This window comes from Melospiza melodia, chromosome 3 (assembly GCF_035770615.1).
Source record: "Melospiza melodia melodia isolate bMelMel2 chromosome 3, bMelMel2.pri, whole genome shotgun sequence".
NCBI lineage: Eukaryota > Metazoa > Chordata > Aves > Passeriformes > Passerellidae > Melospiza > Melospiza melodia.
In genome coordinates, this window is record NC_086196.1 from 24,393,780 (window position 1) to 24,410,898 (window position 17,119).

Here is a 17,119-nt window from a genome sequence, read left to right on the forward strand (position 1 = left end):
AACACTGATTAAATGAGAAACAATAATGTATTCCTTTCAGATGTTCTTATTAGGCTTTTTAAATTAACCTATCCCTAAAACACCGCAGATTTCACCATTCGTTATTTTTATTTCCCTTTAACCATCTCAGTAAGGTGGCTCAAAGTTATTTCTCACTGGGAAGATTTCTTTGCAAATAAAATGCTGAAAAGAGATTACACAAACCATTAGCCTTCACCAAGCTTTGCAACTGTTTTTAGGCGGAGAATAAATCTCATAGCTGCAAGGCTTGATAGTTTTTGTTTTATTAAAGATTAAAAGAAAGAAACCTACACTTTTTTTAGAAGTGAAAACCCAGAAGTTTAATTAGCAACCAAAAGACAAAGACAAAAAGAGAAAGACATTGATAGATGGACAGAAAATACTGCTATGTTACAAAAAAAGTTCTGTTTCAGACTTATCCCAGTAGTACTTCCTACAAAGCAAAGCACTCCTTTAGGAGTTGCTCTGCTGGGAACTTAACACTATTAATGAATTAGTGAACACTGATTCTGATTTAAGACAGTTGGCTTTTAATAAATTACTCCCCATACACAGTGCAGCCTGTCCTTTTCATGCTGCTTTGCTGCTGATTGCATTATCTTAAATGAGAATGAGAAGAAAATTCAGTGTCTCTGTTCTAGGCACAAAACTTTCTGAAGGAATTGTTTTATTGCTGTATCAGTAGGCTTTATGAGTGATTAATCATGGTAAATATAGTTTCAAATTACTAACTATATGTACCTTCTATGAATACATCCTGCATCTTGCATTCATAAATTAAGATGCAAGAAAGTGAGCATGAAGATTATTTGCTTGTTTCACAAATTACATTAATTCACTTAAGTACATTTCTTAGGCTGTGAAAGTATGAAAGTCATGTGAAATGATGCTATAATCCTGGTGCATGAGACTTTTTAAATGCATTTTTTGAGTTTTGAATTTCTTGTAACATACAGTTGTTCTACTGAGTTTGTAGTTGTGTATAAAAATAGCAATGTTTAAAGAAAATACCTTTGCTTTCCAAATGGCCATGTATTTGTACCATTACCATCATCATAGAAATAACTTGAGTTTTTGATCAGCAGAAGCAACAGCGTCTATCTTACACTACAAAATTGAGATTCATTCAAAGATGGGGATAACTGTGATTTTGCTGTTATTGTGAAGAAGCACTAGCAAATAGAAAAAGAACTTATACCTGTGTCTACATCTTCCCAAGTTTTCTTACTATAAGACAAGATTTCTCCTGAAAAAGGTGTGCTGTGAGCCCCTAAGTTTTTAAGAAACATATACATATGTCCAAGATTTGGCAGACATTTTTTCAGGTTTTGTGGGAGGTTGTAGATGGTATTCAAAACCAGAGATATGACTATTAATACGAAGCAATATCAAATATCCAAGAGCTGTAGTGTGAGACACATATCTGGGGTGTAAGACTGGAACTCTGTATGAAGGATAGAGAACAAATTTTGTTTTAAACTCCATTTCTCACATCTAGTCCTGAGCCCTAACAGACAAGCAATATAGACCGAAGAAATGAAAATGATATTTGATACCTACAATGAATGAAGTAAGATGAGAAACAAAACATTTTCTCAGACCAAATAGTGGAGCTGGGAAAAGCACACATTTTTTTGAACAAGTCCTCCCTGCTTAACAATGTGACACGTGAATGTAATTCTATCTGAACCCCGATACGTTCATTTTCAAACCAAAATGTTGCACATATGTTCAAAATTACATTTTTTCATTACTATGTGTATATATTTTTTTACCAGTTGTTTTTCTGGCTGAAATACGGATCATTGATTTAATAATCTGAGGTTTTAATCTTCCTTATATTTTACCATATTATTAGAAGACAAGAGAAGTATGTAAAAGTCACCTCCTTTCCCATTAATGTCATTTTGCAAATTAAATTCAGAAGACAATTTCCCCCCGTATTAGAAGTGCCTTGGCTTCAAGGTTAAAATTCCTGGCTGTTTTGAATTTGGAAGGCTTCCCATGGTAATCATATTCTATATCAGAGTGTGGTCTGTATGCTCAACATTGCCTTATTTAGATCTGTCAGGCAGCACTGACTGATTAAACTGCAACCAGTTTAACTTTCAGCAGGAGAAGAGTAACAGGAGCCCAGTGCCATTCTTGAATAAACCAGCAGGAACTCAGCAAGAAGCTCTTCCCAGATAAGCAAAGGCACTGTCCTACGGAGAACTCGTCTCTGCTGAAGGACTGGAGATACATTGTTTTAATGAACTCCCCTCAAGCTGTTGAAATCATTCAAAGGAACAGATTTGGGTTTATGAATATCCTAAATCTCTTTGATTAAAAAAAAAAAAGAAAGTGGAAAGTTTGATTTGTATCAAGATTATTTTTTTTTCTTCCATTATCCCTACCACATACATGCACTCTGCAGGAGTGGCTTTTTGTGTGTCCATGGGTATTCTCTTAGGAAGACAAGACTTTCAGGATAGGAATTTATTTTAAATCTTTTTTCTGTATACTGCTTAGCTGCTTATATAAAACTAGTTTATAATTTAAAAAAAGAGAAAATAATTGCTTTGTTTGCCTGGAAAGAGGAGCATTCAAATGTGTGCACTTTTGCTTCAGCTGTAAAGAAAGTTTCTCTCTCGTCTCCCAGATCTAGATTATTCTTGTGTGAGCATTCTTACCTTTCATGTAGCCTCTCTATCCACTGTCTACTTACTCTGTAAGTCCTCATACATCTTTTGTTTTCATACCCACTTTCCCTCATTGCAAAGTTCAAGACTGAGGACAGCAGAATGTTCAGGAGGATGATGCTGTTTCCTGACACACAGCTTTGGCTAACCACCTAGTCAATGTTTTGGATAGCAGTTTATCACTTGGTATTACTAGTACAATGCTGCTGTCTACACTAATTCTTTCTGAGTACATTTCTTGTTTATTTAATTATTTTATATTTAATCGCTTTTTAGTGAAATTGGATTCCTAAATTAAGGATTGATTTTTGCTTTATACCTACTGATGGAAAACATTACTTTTGGGAGATGGGCACACAGGACGAAGGACTAGACCTGTAATCAGGCTCCTAGCATGCTCAAGGCAGCAGTATTGTACACCCTTTCATGATATTCTTTGTCTGACCACTGCTGCCTGCCCCTAACACATTGGATAGATATTGACTAGGACAGAAGATTTAAGGTTTGGGTGTTTGATAGCTGTTCTTCGAAAAAATGACCTATCTTGAAATAGTTTGTTACAAACAATGCAGCTGAAAAGGAGCAAATTTAATATCAAGAAGTATTTTTCCAGAGGTGGCAATCGGATGGATCACTTTACTCAGCCATAGCATGACATATTATCCTGCTTCTTACAGTAAAGGGTGAGGAATAAGAAAGAAAAAAATGTCCTTTTTCCTTGCCTGTTGACATGGACTTCAATATGTGTTATAGATTCATGTGTAATTTTATAGCTGTCCATATATCTGTCCAATTTTCTCACCGTCTCTCCCCCTTTGTGAGGATAAAAGAAAAGTGTGGGACTGCATTGCTGGCTGGTCTTCCAAATACCTAGAAAAAAAAATTAATACGATTTGAGTTTTGTAATTAAAATCCAAGATGTCCCATGCAAAAATACCAAGTTTTGAATGGTTCAGAGCTGGGACAGAATCTCAGATAAGGCTTCTGCCTTATGCAGGTAAGCCTGAGGCTGATTCAATGCTCACTTCTCACACTTTTACAGCAAACCCACTTTGCACAGGCTGCCTAACCCTAAACTGCAGAGTGGCAGGAGAAGGGGCTCAGCCTGCAGTGCTGGGTTTGATGCCTCTTCCTGTGTGGCCACTCAGCCACACGCCTGTCTGGCATGGTGCCCGCATGCTTTTGCCTGCTGTTTTCACCTACAGCTCTTTTGCTCCCCCATGATCCCTGAGATATTGGCAAATCAGGGAGTGAAACTTCACTGATGGGAAGAAAGCAGCAGAAGTTTCTCCCTCTCCTACTGTTTTCTACCTGTCAGAAAAAAAATGTGTCAATGTGGCTTCAGGGCTTTGGAGGTCTGAGCTGTTCCTTTTTTATTGAAGTTATTCTGTTTTCCAATGCCATTGAGACAAATAGAGGTGGAATTGTTTTTAAAACCCTTACCTAGGGTTTTAAAACCCTTACCTAGGAAAATGAAGGTGACAGAGGAGAGGAGAGGAGAGGAGAGGAGAGGAGAGGAGAGGAGAGGAGAGGAGAGGAGAGGAGAGGAGAGGAGAGGAGAGGAGAGGAGAGGAGAGGAGAGGAGAGGAGAGGAGAGGAGAGGAGAGGAGAGGAGAGGAGAGGAGAGGAGAGGAGAGGAGAGGAGAGGAGAGGAGAGGAGAGGAGAGGAGAGGAGAGGGTATCCTAGTCCCTGGCCCATGGACCATTTCTAACAAAATGAAATTATGAGATCACATTATCTCTTTTTAATTATTTATTCTTATATAGATGTCTATCTACAAAGAAAGGCCATTTATATCTGTATTATTTAGCAATATTTTTTTAGTGTAAATTATACATATATATATGTATATATCACATTGTCTCTTTATGTCCATATTTTTTTTGACATTTTAAGCCAAATTACAATTAACAGAAGATTCTCAATGACAACTTCCAACAAATTCCAAAGAAATAGGTGGCTGAATTGAAGACAGAGACTTGAATAAGTTCCTGACTGATGGAAAAGCCAGACGGAAATCACACTTGCTTTGTTTAAAGCAACTAGATGGCTCCCTAGCCAGTACACATATAACAGATATGTATCACTTACTGCTTTATATTGCTTGGTGGGGGTAAGAGGCCAGACGATCTTTGTGGACCTGGGTGAGGGGTAACGACATAAATGTGTTTTGTTAATTCTACTGTTCAGAAAATAACTTATAATTTATACTAAAACAGTAATTCTATAAAATACAATCTATTTTCTTTCTATTGCACATCATCCCCTTGTCATGAAATTGTCATATACACAGAAGTGCCCTCACTGCCCAAAGCTCTTCAGCAGCAATGAAGTGAGGTGTTCCCAGACTAGCCAGATTTCAAACAGTAAAAAGAAGAAAAAACTCACCAAAAACCAGCCATACCCATGATGATCTAGAGGAACTTGTGACAATCAGTTTGATGCCCATAATGGGGGAGAAGAAATAATGTATCTCTAAACCCCTTATTGTTATATCTCAAGTTGTGGCCACTTATTTCTCCAGTAGGTCTCTACTTCTCATGCTTTCAAAACCTTCTCTAGAGTCTCCCTCCCTCTGACTATGTGAGGATCTTTGGCTCCTAAGCATAGCAGCTCACAATCTCCACTTTAAATCTTAGACATATTTTAATTAGTGTGTATAATGTAAATTTATAAAGTGATATAAATTCTCCAGTCAAATTCTCCAATTGTCCTATCTAAGATCAGTGAAAGAAAACATTTAGCAGCAGGAATCAGAGTCACATGTGTAGATTTAATGGCTAGAAGTAAGCATTAGCATCTGACAGTGTTCCTGTGTCTGCGTATTATCAAATAAATAGTTAAAAGTAAAGCCTTGCTATACTTCACCATTACCACTGTAACATGTCCATGATAGCTGAACCATTACAGGGACTTTTGCCTTTAGTTCTGAAGAATATCTTTCCTGTTCAAGGCTGATGCATGATGCTGGGAGCACCCAAGGAAGATTACTTTGCCATATTCTTTTGCTATTTCTCTTGTACAGATAAGCCAGGTTTCATCTGTCAGAGTTGTCAGTCCACCATCTTTTTATGAGAGCGACTTTCGCTATAAAAAGGAAAATAAAATTTAAAATGTTGGCAAAAAGAAGGTTGTTGCCAAATACAGTATGCACAGGAAAACCTAGACACTTATTATAGGGTGGAAATGAACTTCAGTGTGTGGTAGGGATACATGGATATTAACCCACTTACACCATGGAAAAAATGAAAGTATCTGATCGTGCCCTAAGCAAGAGATACAAAAACCAGATGGCTCTTAAAACTGAGTGGAAATCCACAGCATGTGTAGAAAGGGCAACTAGTGAACTGTGGAAACAAAAGTCATTGCAGAGCTTAATTATCTCTTTTTTATTTGATCCAGGATAAAACATTCTGGGGATCCTGTGCTGAGCCATCTGTCTTATAAGGAGGAATCTCTCCTTAGTTTTACCACAAAGATCTTATCTAAAAAAATCACTGGAATTGGAAATGTGAACTCAGCGAAGGAGTTGTACTGAATCAGGTAAAATAGTAAGAGTCATTCAAAAAGGAAAAACTCCTCCAGTCCAGCTGTCCAGTTGTACAGACAACACATTTTGCAACAAATTAGAAATTAATTGATACATGAAAATTAGGGCTGTGACACAGACAAATGAAAATTTACCCCCCCCCACACACCCACATGTTGTCCTGAACCCATAAGCAGTGATCAAGAAACTGGTTGGAAAATAATGTCAAACATGTCTGTAACTGCTTGCACTGAAATGAGCAATAGAACATTGACACTGGGATGGGGACACTGAGAGGAAAACTAAAAGAGGTTAGTTTAATAGATAATTCCTTAAATAAACAGAAAATGTAACAGAATAACTAATTTTTTTCCAGATTATAACTTTTAGAATAATTCCTAGCTACCCTTAAAATTTATCATTTACAGCTGAATTTAACTTAATACTCTTTCCTAGTAGCTCTGTCTCAATTCACCATGCAGATAGCTGTCATACTTTTAAAATAATACTATTCCCAATAGTTGGTTATTGTTGGTTATATCCTTCTTCTGGATGGTGCCACCAGAATTGCCAGGCTAGGCACTATAATAGCCCTTCAGGTTCCATTCACCTTTCTTGTTCTTCCAGTCTGGCACATTTACACAAATTTGCCTTATTTGGCTTAATCTGTCTGGTTTTGCATTCTAGAAATAGCTGATAAATTTGTAAGCTTGACTTATAAGTTTAGTAAAGAAAATTATATTCTGAATCACAGAGTAATTATTAGGAAAAAACCCCAACACTCCTGCCAATCAGGGCCTGATGTTTACATTCCACTAATGATGACTGGTTTCTAAGAGATTTCCAAGAACCTTTCAAAATTATAAATTTCAAATACTTATATATAGAATTCAGTATCATAATAATAGAATAAGCATTGTCAGTCACTCAGCAAAGAATTTAAATAGGACACTTAAATTATTTAAATTCTGGCATGGTTCCTTTACTTACGTATTTTGCTATACTATTCTTAAGGGTGACTCCAGTTACACAGTCTTTGGTTTATTTCAAGTTTGTCAGCCAACTAAGTCAGGATGGCTGCATCCATGCTGTGAGTTTGGAGCAGAGAGCTGGATCTAGCTTGGTACCTTGCACCTTCTTTGTATTCCAGGATGCCAGGTCCCCTTCTGCATTAACCAACCCATCTCTACCCTGATCACCTGTGATCTGTTGCTGGATTAGATCTACTGGATTAGGCTACTCCTCTGAGAATATAGCTGCTGCCACCAGAGCATTCTTAATATTTAATAAGGCATGTATTAAGTAAACTCTGGGCGCATTAACCTTTACATTCTTCTGCCTTTCCCACAAAAAAAAAAAAAAAAAAAAGGTTTGTTTGCTGAAGATCTTCTCCTGAGGTGCAGGGAAAATATCTGAGAAATTATTCCTTCTCCCTTCCCTCTACAAGCCCCACTCTAGGATCAAAACTCACCCCACTCAATAAACCACGTAAACCCTGAATACTTACCCTGAGTTTCCTGGTTCTTGAGGTTCATACTTAGCTGACCAGTCAATGTGGGCTTTCACTCCTGCTGTGAGGAATGTTCTCCTCTTCTCTTTCTATGGTTTGGAACTTCTGGCTTCATCAGTGTCTGGGGTACACCTGGGATACTCCCCTAATGTTTCCCTGCATCAGTGGAAAGAGCAGAAGAGAGTGTCTTAGTTCTTGAGTTTAATCTGTCTTGAGCTTTTGAAACACATTTTGGCAATTTCTAAATTCAGTTTAGCTGCTAACCCATATCCAGCTGGCTGTCAACCAGCACTCCCAAGTCCCTTTCTGCCGAGCAGCTCCCAAGCCTGTCGCTCTGCACGGGGTGGTTGTGACCCTTTGGTTTAGGGGGGTGCACACAGAGCTGTCCTTTCCAACAAGAACAACCAACAACCTCTGTGCTTGTTGCCCCAAAGCCACAGCAGGCATTGCCTGGCGTGCAGAGCTGGGTGCCAGAGGCTTTTCCTGGAAAGAAGAGGGCTTAGTGCCTGGCATGGTAGCGAAAAAAGGAATGGGCATAGAGATGTTTGGGGCTTACGAGATACAGTGTGAAGGGACTGGATGGTTTTGGAGGACAGTGTTTTGCAGGACACAGTGCTCCCCTGCACTTTGTGTTTATCTTCTAAAACCTTCCATTGAAAAAAAATATTATTCCTACTATGATAGGAAAAGGAAAAATAAAAAAGAGAAAATAGTGGAGCACATTCTCAAGCATCACTGGAAAAAAAGATGCTTTTTCAGGTGTAAACATTTTTGAGACGCCAAAAAATTCACAGTTTATAGCCCTTAACAGCTTATTGGGTATTGCAATCCATGGAAGTGTGCATGTGCAACCTGCTAAGCATTATTTTACTGCTATTATTTGTCCATCATATCACAGATAAACTGTAAGGATGTCATTACAGAGATGATAATTGAGGTTTGCTTATGAAGTAAAATGTAACACTGCCCTGCCCTGACTGTGACAACATTACCTTTGATATCAAGTGACAGTTCCAGTCAGCGCATGGAATACTGCAGTCCTCGTGCTTATTTAAACCTCCTGTGGTGCATATAATGTTTGATATGAGAAGATTTTTCAGAGTAAAAAATGCCACATTAAGTTTGCAATAATTGTACTGATACACCAAAGTTAAAAGAACTAATAAGATTATATTCATTTTTTCACTACAATCCTCTCTTCAGGAATACTTGCAAGGGGCCTGAGAAAAATCCTGAAACATCAAGGAACTTTTAAAGATGTTAGAAATGCCATCCCCTCAAGTGAAAGGAAGTAGGAAAATATGGAAAGGATTGCTCTTCTCAGATGGAGAAAGACTTTTTGCATTAAAGATGACTTATTGGGTACTTACTGGAGCAAATGATAAAGTGCCGTATAGACACAGGTTAAACATTCAAGAACACTATTCAAAAAAAGGTTCAAGAAGACTCCGTGTTTTCCATTTCCATTGATTTTGTTGTGTTCTCTGTGTCACATGACTGTTCTGAAAAATAATGAGTTAATGATTATGACTTGCAACTAAATAATCTAATTAGTAATTAATGTCGTGTTTGCAAATTGCTTTAGAAATACATCATGAGTTCTAAATGTTATCTTCATCTACAACAATATTTCAGTGTTAGGTTATTCATTTCCCCTCAGAGAAGTGAAAAAATCCATATACCAACAGTTTTCTAGGCATTTGAGCATAGCTAAATAATAACTTAATTTGAGCCCTCACTTTTCTCTTGTATTATGAGCAGAACTAACTCTCCAGCTAAAGAAACCTCTATCCTTTGAAGAAAGGGCCGTCAGTTTTCAAAGCTCTGTCACAGACATGAACAGTTTAACTGAGAAGATTAAAAGCTTGAGTCCATATAAGGTGAATTTATTATATATACATATACTGTTATTTATCCTATTAAAAGCATATGTAATTAAGGAAAAGGATGCTTCTAAAAGTCTGATATGTAAATCTGAGGATTGTCACCTTTGCATTTTGTCTGATCTTAGTTATTGGTGTTAAACAGAACGTTGATGAAATAATAAGTCCTCAGGCTAGAATTCTATGCATAGTTAGATTCTATGCATCTAGAAATGCTTAATTATTTTATAATTAATAAATATGTTCATATATTATAAATAATTAATAAAAATAAAAATGAAAGGATGGGACTAATTAGTGAACTAAGAAAAAACCTGACATAAGCTAGATGCCACATCATGTCAGAAATTTATTTGCTTTCCAGTAGCACTCAGGAGTAAAACCGGTGTGTTCATTGTATATGGTAATATGTGTGAAAACCTGGCATCAGATGTATTTCTCTGTTCCCCAGCTAATTATACAAAATTATTTTTGTTGAAGGATGAAAGAAATTCAAAGTTTTGTAATGCTCAACAAGAAGAGAACTTCCATACCTGAGAGAAGCACATTCTCTACATTCTAGCAGAATACAGCACATGGTTTTAAAGACACTCAAAAATATAAATCAATTTATAGATCTACTTTATTCAGAATTGTAGAACACACATACTACTTAGAATCAACCTGGTGAGATTGCTGGTGCAATAAAATTGTCCCTTGGACAGGGGATCTTGGTGCTACTCTGGCACCTCCCTGCCCTGCCTGTGTCAGCCACTGCCACAAGAATAACCTTTGTGTCAGGTATCAGAAAAGCATGTGTGACGTGGCTGGAGTTCTGGAGTGTAAAGCAGGCTGTATTCAAGCCCAAAATAAATGGCCTTTGTTAAGCATGGTATTCATTCAACTGTGCCATTTTGGGAGGGATAATAAATGACTGTGGCTCCTTCTTCAGCTGAGCTTGAAAGCCTTCAGCAGCTTGCTTTCGTTCTGCGAGCAGGGTCGATTGCCGCGTATGGACAAGTTTGTGTTAAGGAATAACAGGACAAAAGCTCAGTGAATGGTGATGAACTTTACACAGCATAGTGGTTAGTTGGTAAAATATTTGTAAAAAGGCACAGGGAGCTATAGACAGAGAGCAGTAGTGATAATTCACAACACTTCAACTCTAGCTGGCTCCCTTCCTGACATGAGGGAGGCTGCACGCAGCCTGGACCCTTTCCCCTCCTCACAGACCTGGACTTTGCCCTCGTGTCCCTCTGGCTGTCAAGCCCAGTTGGCATTTGCAGCAGTGTCCTTCCCTCAGGCTTCTTTTGGAGCAGGAAGCGACTCAGTGCTGGATATATTGCCTCAGATTTCCAGACTGCCAAAGGAATGGGAAATGTCCCACATGGCATTCTTTACATGTAAGGCAAAGCAGAAAGTGGCTTCATTCAAAGTTCTTTTGTAAATGATATGGGGCTGAGTTTCTGAAAAAAATCCTTTGTTTCATACCCCACTCTTTTAAGTGTTTTCCATTCACCCCCCCTTGCCCGTTTTGAGCCCTGAGCCCTTTGCTAGCTGTCTGACATGTCAAATGGTAGTTCCCTGTGGAGAGATGCAAAGCCATTTTGTCTGACTTGCTTTGAAATCAGTTCCTGTTACCTCAAAACAAGCAGTAGGAAAGACCTTGACATAACCTGGCCCAAAGAGAAAGGAAAAAAAAAAAGGTCCTACAAGGAAAAACTGGAAGAGTAGCCATGCACAGGAAAAACACTATGCTGCTCTGGTTTATGTTACTTTGAGCTTGTTTATATAATTATTAAAAGGCAAGCTCCAGGAAGGAAATAAGTTTACACAGTATGGAATTTGTGCAGATTTTCATTATATGATGGAAACAACACCTGCTGAAAACTCTGAAACTTGCATATATTTTCCATGCAAAACTACACACTTACTTTTCTTGTTCATCCCAACTATTATATACATCACTTATTCTTCTTTGTATTCTGTGAATGAGGATTACATGCACAGGCTGCCAATGGAAAATTCAGTCTCCACGTCTCAATGTAAACATGAACTTTTAGCATTTACCCTGACTAGAATTTTTTTAATAAGTACCATACAATCCAGGAAATTTTACTGAGGCTTGTGTAAAGCTGGAGTTGTTTCATTTTATATGGCATCATTATTATCAAAAAGCAATTAGTTCAGAGTGACTAGATTAACTGATTACAAAATCTTCTGTAAATAAGCATCCACTCTCTCTTTCTAGATCCCACCATGGGGCACATAAAGCTTTCGTGTCTCTGAGCGTGTTCTGATGTCAGAAGTGACACCTCACTTACTGAGAATAATTTCCTCATTCGAACAGGTGAAGATAAAATAAATAGGAAATTAATTAAAACCTAAAACACATGATCTGGAATTAGCTGGGTTGATGCAGATGCATGTTAAAATGAAGGCTTTCTTGTGCTGCATAATATTGCATACCTCTTTTCCTCTCTGTGTGGGCTGTGTGTAACAGGCTCCAGTGTGAGAGCACAAACAGCCTGCTCCTGCTTGATTTCTAGCAGAGAGGTGAGAACTGGGCAGAGATTTGACAACAGATCTGATGTGACACTAGCAGTAACCTGCACTGGCACAGCCTATTTCTGTCTGGGCACAAGTGAATAATCTGGATACCAAAATGTGTGTATTCTGCCACCTCTGCAACTATCAATTAATTTTCCATAGAAATAACATAATTCTTGTCAATAGTATCTTTTGCTCTTTATCCCACCCTTAAAACCAGAGCTGGACTGTCTTAAAGCTTAACTTAGCCCTCTTCAAATCTGTAAGACGCCATTAAAATCAGGAAAGGCAGTGTGGAGAGGAGCAGACACACAGTAGTTGCAGCTCTCAAGAGGGATGGTTGGTCTTTAAAATTAGGCATTGTCTTCAGCTTGTCCCTTTTACTTAGCCTCAACCTTGCCCCCTCTTTAGATGCACTTCACAGACCATAATTAAAGGGTGTGTGGAAAGCAAGCCTGATGTCTACAAAGATACTTAAATTGTATAAAAACACTGACCTGTTGGCAGCCAAGAGAAGCCTCAAAAATATTCCATATTGGAGAATCTTTTAAAATGTGTTATCATAGGCAGCTGGTTCCACCCCTGGGAAGCTGCTGTGAATCCATAACCTCAAATGCAATGTTACTGGTGGCTTTCTTGCACTTACAGTAGTTAATAAAATTCATGTAAATACAGACAAGAGGCAAATTTGACCTGGATTTCTGCCTTGCACCTCCAAAGAGACTTCTTTCTCATGTCTACATAGACAAAGCACCTATTAATTTAGCAATATGAAGACTATACTTAGAATAAAATAGGAATGTGTTTCAGATCTGTGGGGAATGTTCTCAAACACACATTTGATACAGAGTCAGATGTTACTTCCAGTGCTGTGCCTATTTCTCTTGTGCAAGGACAACAAAATGCCTGAGGAACTCATGGGGAATTTATTATTTCACTGAAGGTTACTTGGAAGACAAATAAAGATGCTATTAGAATTAAACTGCAAATAAAAGAATAACTAGAGATAATATGCTGTGTAGAATGCTTATTACAATGAACAACTAAACCTCTGTAATTTAAATATTTTAAAAGGTTTACTGACCCTTAATTCCCTGAAGAAGAAAGAGAGTGATTGTTTGAATTCAGACTAGTCATGCATCTGATCAAGTACGTTGAAAACAGATGCTGACCAGCTGAAGTTTGTTTAGCTTGTTCTTATTCAGATCTCTCCTGTGGATGGGGTAGTGAGGCCATTAGCATTTTGTGATAAACAGCAGCATGTTCACAATGCTATAGAAAAAAACAAATGCTAGCTGCTCTAACTCAGTTATATTTATTTATGTGTTCATGCCTTAAGACTTAGACCTATAAAAGGAATTACTTATTTAAATAAATTTCACTGAGAGATAATAGATTTAGTTTTTTCAAGAGTTCAGCATAGTATTTCCATGACATGAGAGGAATTTATTCCTATTGCTTGTTTTAAAAGGCATGAGGTTTATTCTGAATACACTGTGTATGGAAGATAGCCAGTCTGTATGTAATGAAATCACAAGGATTTGTGGCACAATTTGGCAAAAGATAATGATTTTATCACAGGTGTCTATAAACACTCTGTCTAAATGTTGTCCATTTTTTAAACATATATACATGTATGTAAAGGGCACGTATGGCTTTAAACTGAAAGAAGGTGGATTTAGATTAGATATTAGTAAGAAAGTATTTCCTGCGAGGGTAGTGAGGCACTGGCACAGGTTGCCTAGAGAATTTGTGGATGCCCCATCCCTCAGAGCTTTCAGGGACTTTGAGCAACTGGCAGGGGGGTTGGACTAAGTTATTTTTAAGGTTCCTCCCAACACAAACCATGCTATGGTTCTATGATTCTATGATGACTTTTCCAGTGACATAAAGAAAGGAATAAATGACCTGAGCACCCTTGGCTATGGGTCACCTAATCCTTTTTGGTTTTTGTTTTTTTTTTTTTTCTTTTCCAGTCACAAAATATTGGGGCACTTCTCTGGGAAGCTGGAAGAACACAGACAAATATTTGGATGAGTAAAGATCTCTCAGCCCAAACTACTTATCCAGCCTGGTGTTCTATGCTAATACTATTTCCCTGAAACAGAAATGCAATGCAGAAAAGTAAAAGCAAGAAAATCCTTCCAGCCTTATTTGTGAGTCTGACTGCAGATTTGTATTGCTGGAACTTGTCACTTATAATTCTGTGCTGGACTTAAATACCATGGCAATGGGTAATGAGAAAGGGTGAAGATCTTGGTCACCAACATCTTGCTGTGTCTATTTGTTTGTTTGCTTTAGTGAAATTTTCTCTTGAAAACCTGTTCAAAAGCATTAAGAACAATGAGACTGAGTGGCTTTCACTGAGGGCGTAATTTGAATACCAGGGGTTTATTCAGATGTAGCAGAGGCCTAATTTGTTTGGAGACCCTTTATTGTTAGCGGTGCAAGAAAAGAAAAGAGCTTACCGAACACATTGAGTTCATTGGTGGCAGTTAGGGAAAGAAAATCTTATTGCTTATAAGGAGAACATATGTGCCCTGGAATCACTGAATGTAAACACTAAATCCTGTAGTGTTTTTAATAAAGGATTTAATTTCAAAGAGGAATTGTGCTTTAAACTGGTGGGGTTTTTGTGTTTTGTTTTGGTTTTTTCTCCTAGAAGAGGAAAACATCTTAAATACTTGTTGAAAAATCTGTACACACTTGAACCAAACTCACAAACTTCATATAATTCTAAACACTTCTAATATCTTTGAAAAGATGTTGCTATTGTGTGGGAATCACTTAAATCAGCAGGTGCAAGAGCAATTCTGTTTTTCCAATAGATGTGGAAAGAACTCAAACAACAGTTAAGCTGCTTTATAAAACCAGATGACAGAAATAATAGCAGCCTCCACGCAAAAAATAGACATACATCTTCATTTGGAATCAACAGATATGCAAATCTTGTGTGGGTGTAAGACTTTGCTGAATTGTGTCTAAGGATATGTAATAGAGGTCACCAGTTTGAAGGCAGGTGTTGTTTAAGAAGAATTTAGAATTAGTTTTCTATTGTTTCTCACTTAAACAATACCGTTTCCCTCTGCTCTGCATAAAACTTCTGTTCATCCTGAAGGAAGAGTTTCAGTACTTGCAAGAAAAGCAAACACAAGTTTCAGAAGTTTATAAGGAAATGCCTTCCAAGTACAGCAATCCCAACTTCTCAGCCTGTATCCTCCCACTGAGTGAGCCAGAGGGCCAAAATCACCTTTTGGGTCTGGAACTTCCTGGAGCACAGTGTTGGTGTTCATGCTCCCGCAGGTGTAGGCATGAGGGTGTAGTACAGCAGCACAGGGTGAGCTGGGGATGCTGCTTGGTGTCTGGGTTCTCCCCTACAAGGTCAGGTGGTGTTGATTCCCCCAGCAGAGAACCCGAGTCTCTGGGTGCTGCGTCTTTCTTTAGAGCACTGACACACTTCCTCTTATCAGAGACCTTCTCCACCTTAGAGCTATGCAGTCAGGTTGATTTGAAATCAGGATCGCTTTTCTGGCAGCCAAACACACGTTTTTCAATGTTTCCTCAATTTTCAGTGAGTTTACCAAAACACCCCTCAGAACAGAGATAGCCTTGACCTTTCTGTCTCTCGTCTTCCAAATGGCCTACAAAGTAGACCAGACAGGGCCCTCTACTCCAGGGCAATGAACCAGAGTTGCCACATTGTGTCTTGCAAAAAGACAGATCATTTAGGTCAAGAGGAGCGTTTGTGTCTTTAGGGATCAAACTGCAGTGCAGCAACCAAGAGAGCACAGGGGCTAAACTAAGCCGTGTCCCACACCTGGCCTGAGCTACTGGCTTGCTCCTGGAATCCTGCCCTGAGGGCTGTATAGGCTGTGAGTGATGTAAATACATCCTGCTTCAAGATAAAGACAAGGAGGAAAAGGGATGCCACACAATGCTTTCATAGAGCAGTTTCAACATAGGAAAAACCCCTGTATTTTTTAAATATCAGATTACATGAGATACAACAAAGTCTGATGTAGTTTTCTCCAAAGAAAAAGAAATGTGAGAGCAAAGACATAGTAAACTGGAGGTGATTCTTTTTTAATGAGTCTGTTTAAACTCAGACTCATTTTTGAGTCTGAGCTAATACCATATTTGACAAAACTCAGAGCTAGTTTTGTCAAATATGGTATTAACTGAGTTTTCATATTTTGATACAGAAAGACTGCTCAAAACTGACTCATTTTAAAAAATAAACACTTTTTAAAAGATAGATATAAGAGTTTAATTTCTTGATTTGGTATCAAAACATGGCAAAAACTTTTATCAAAAGAAGGTACTATTGAAACTAATGACTTATTTTGGTTTGAGGACCTAAACTTCAAACATGAAAGGAGTGGCCATGGCGTTCACAACCATAAACCATTAATTTGAAATTGGTGTATTAGTAAGTAGGATGTCGACTTAAAAGCTTTTACAAGGCTGAATCTTAAAATAGAACTGTAATAATCAGGCTATGTACTCTTGGCTGAACATCTGTAACATCTGTATATTAATGACACCAAAAATATAACAAAAAATACTAATGTGAGAGATTTCAAGTTCATTCCTTTTTTATTCAGAGATCAACTGCTCATCTCATGCAAAAGATTCATTCATTGACTCATATGAATCAGTATATAAGAATCAGCAATTTGTCTCCCATCAAATTATAAAGAAGCAATGTAGGAAAGCAAGAATTCTCCTGCTTTTAGTAGTCTTGCATGTCTCCACAAATAAGCATTTTTTTTGATTACACTTGTAAGTTGTGCTAAAACAAGGAGAACAAAGGCTACTGCATTACACTCTGATAATTTATCATGCGCAGATTTTGTGCAAGACTGTATCAAGATAAGGAGCAAGAGACTTAGAAAATCCAAAAGGCAACCTTTTTTTTCATTTATGGTTTAACCACCTAGAATCATTGACCAAGCTCACATTACA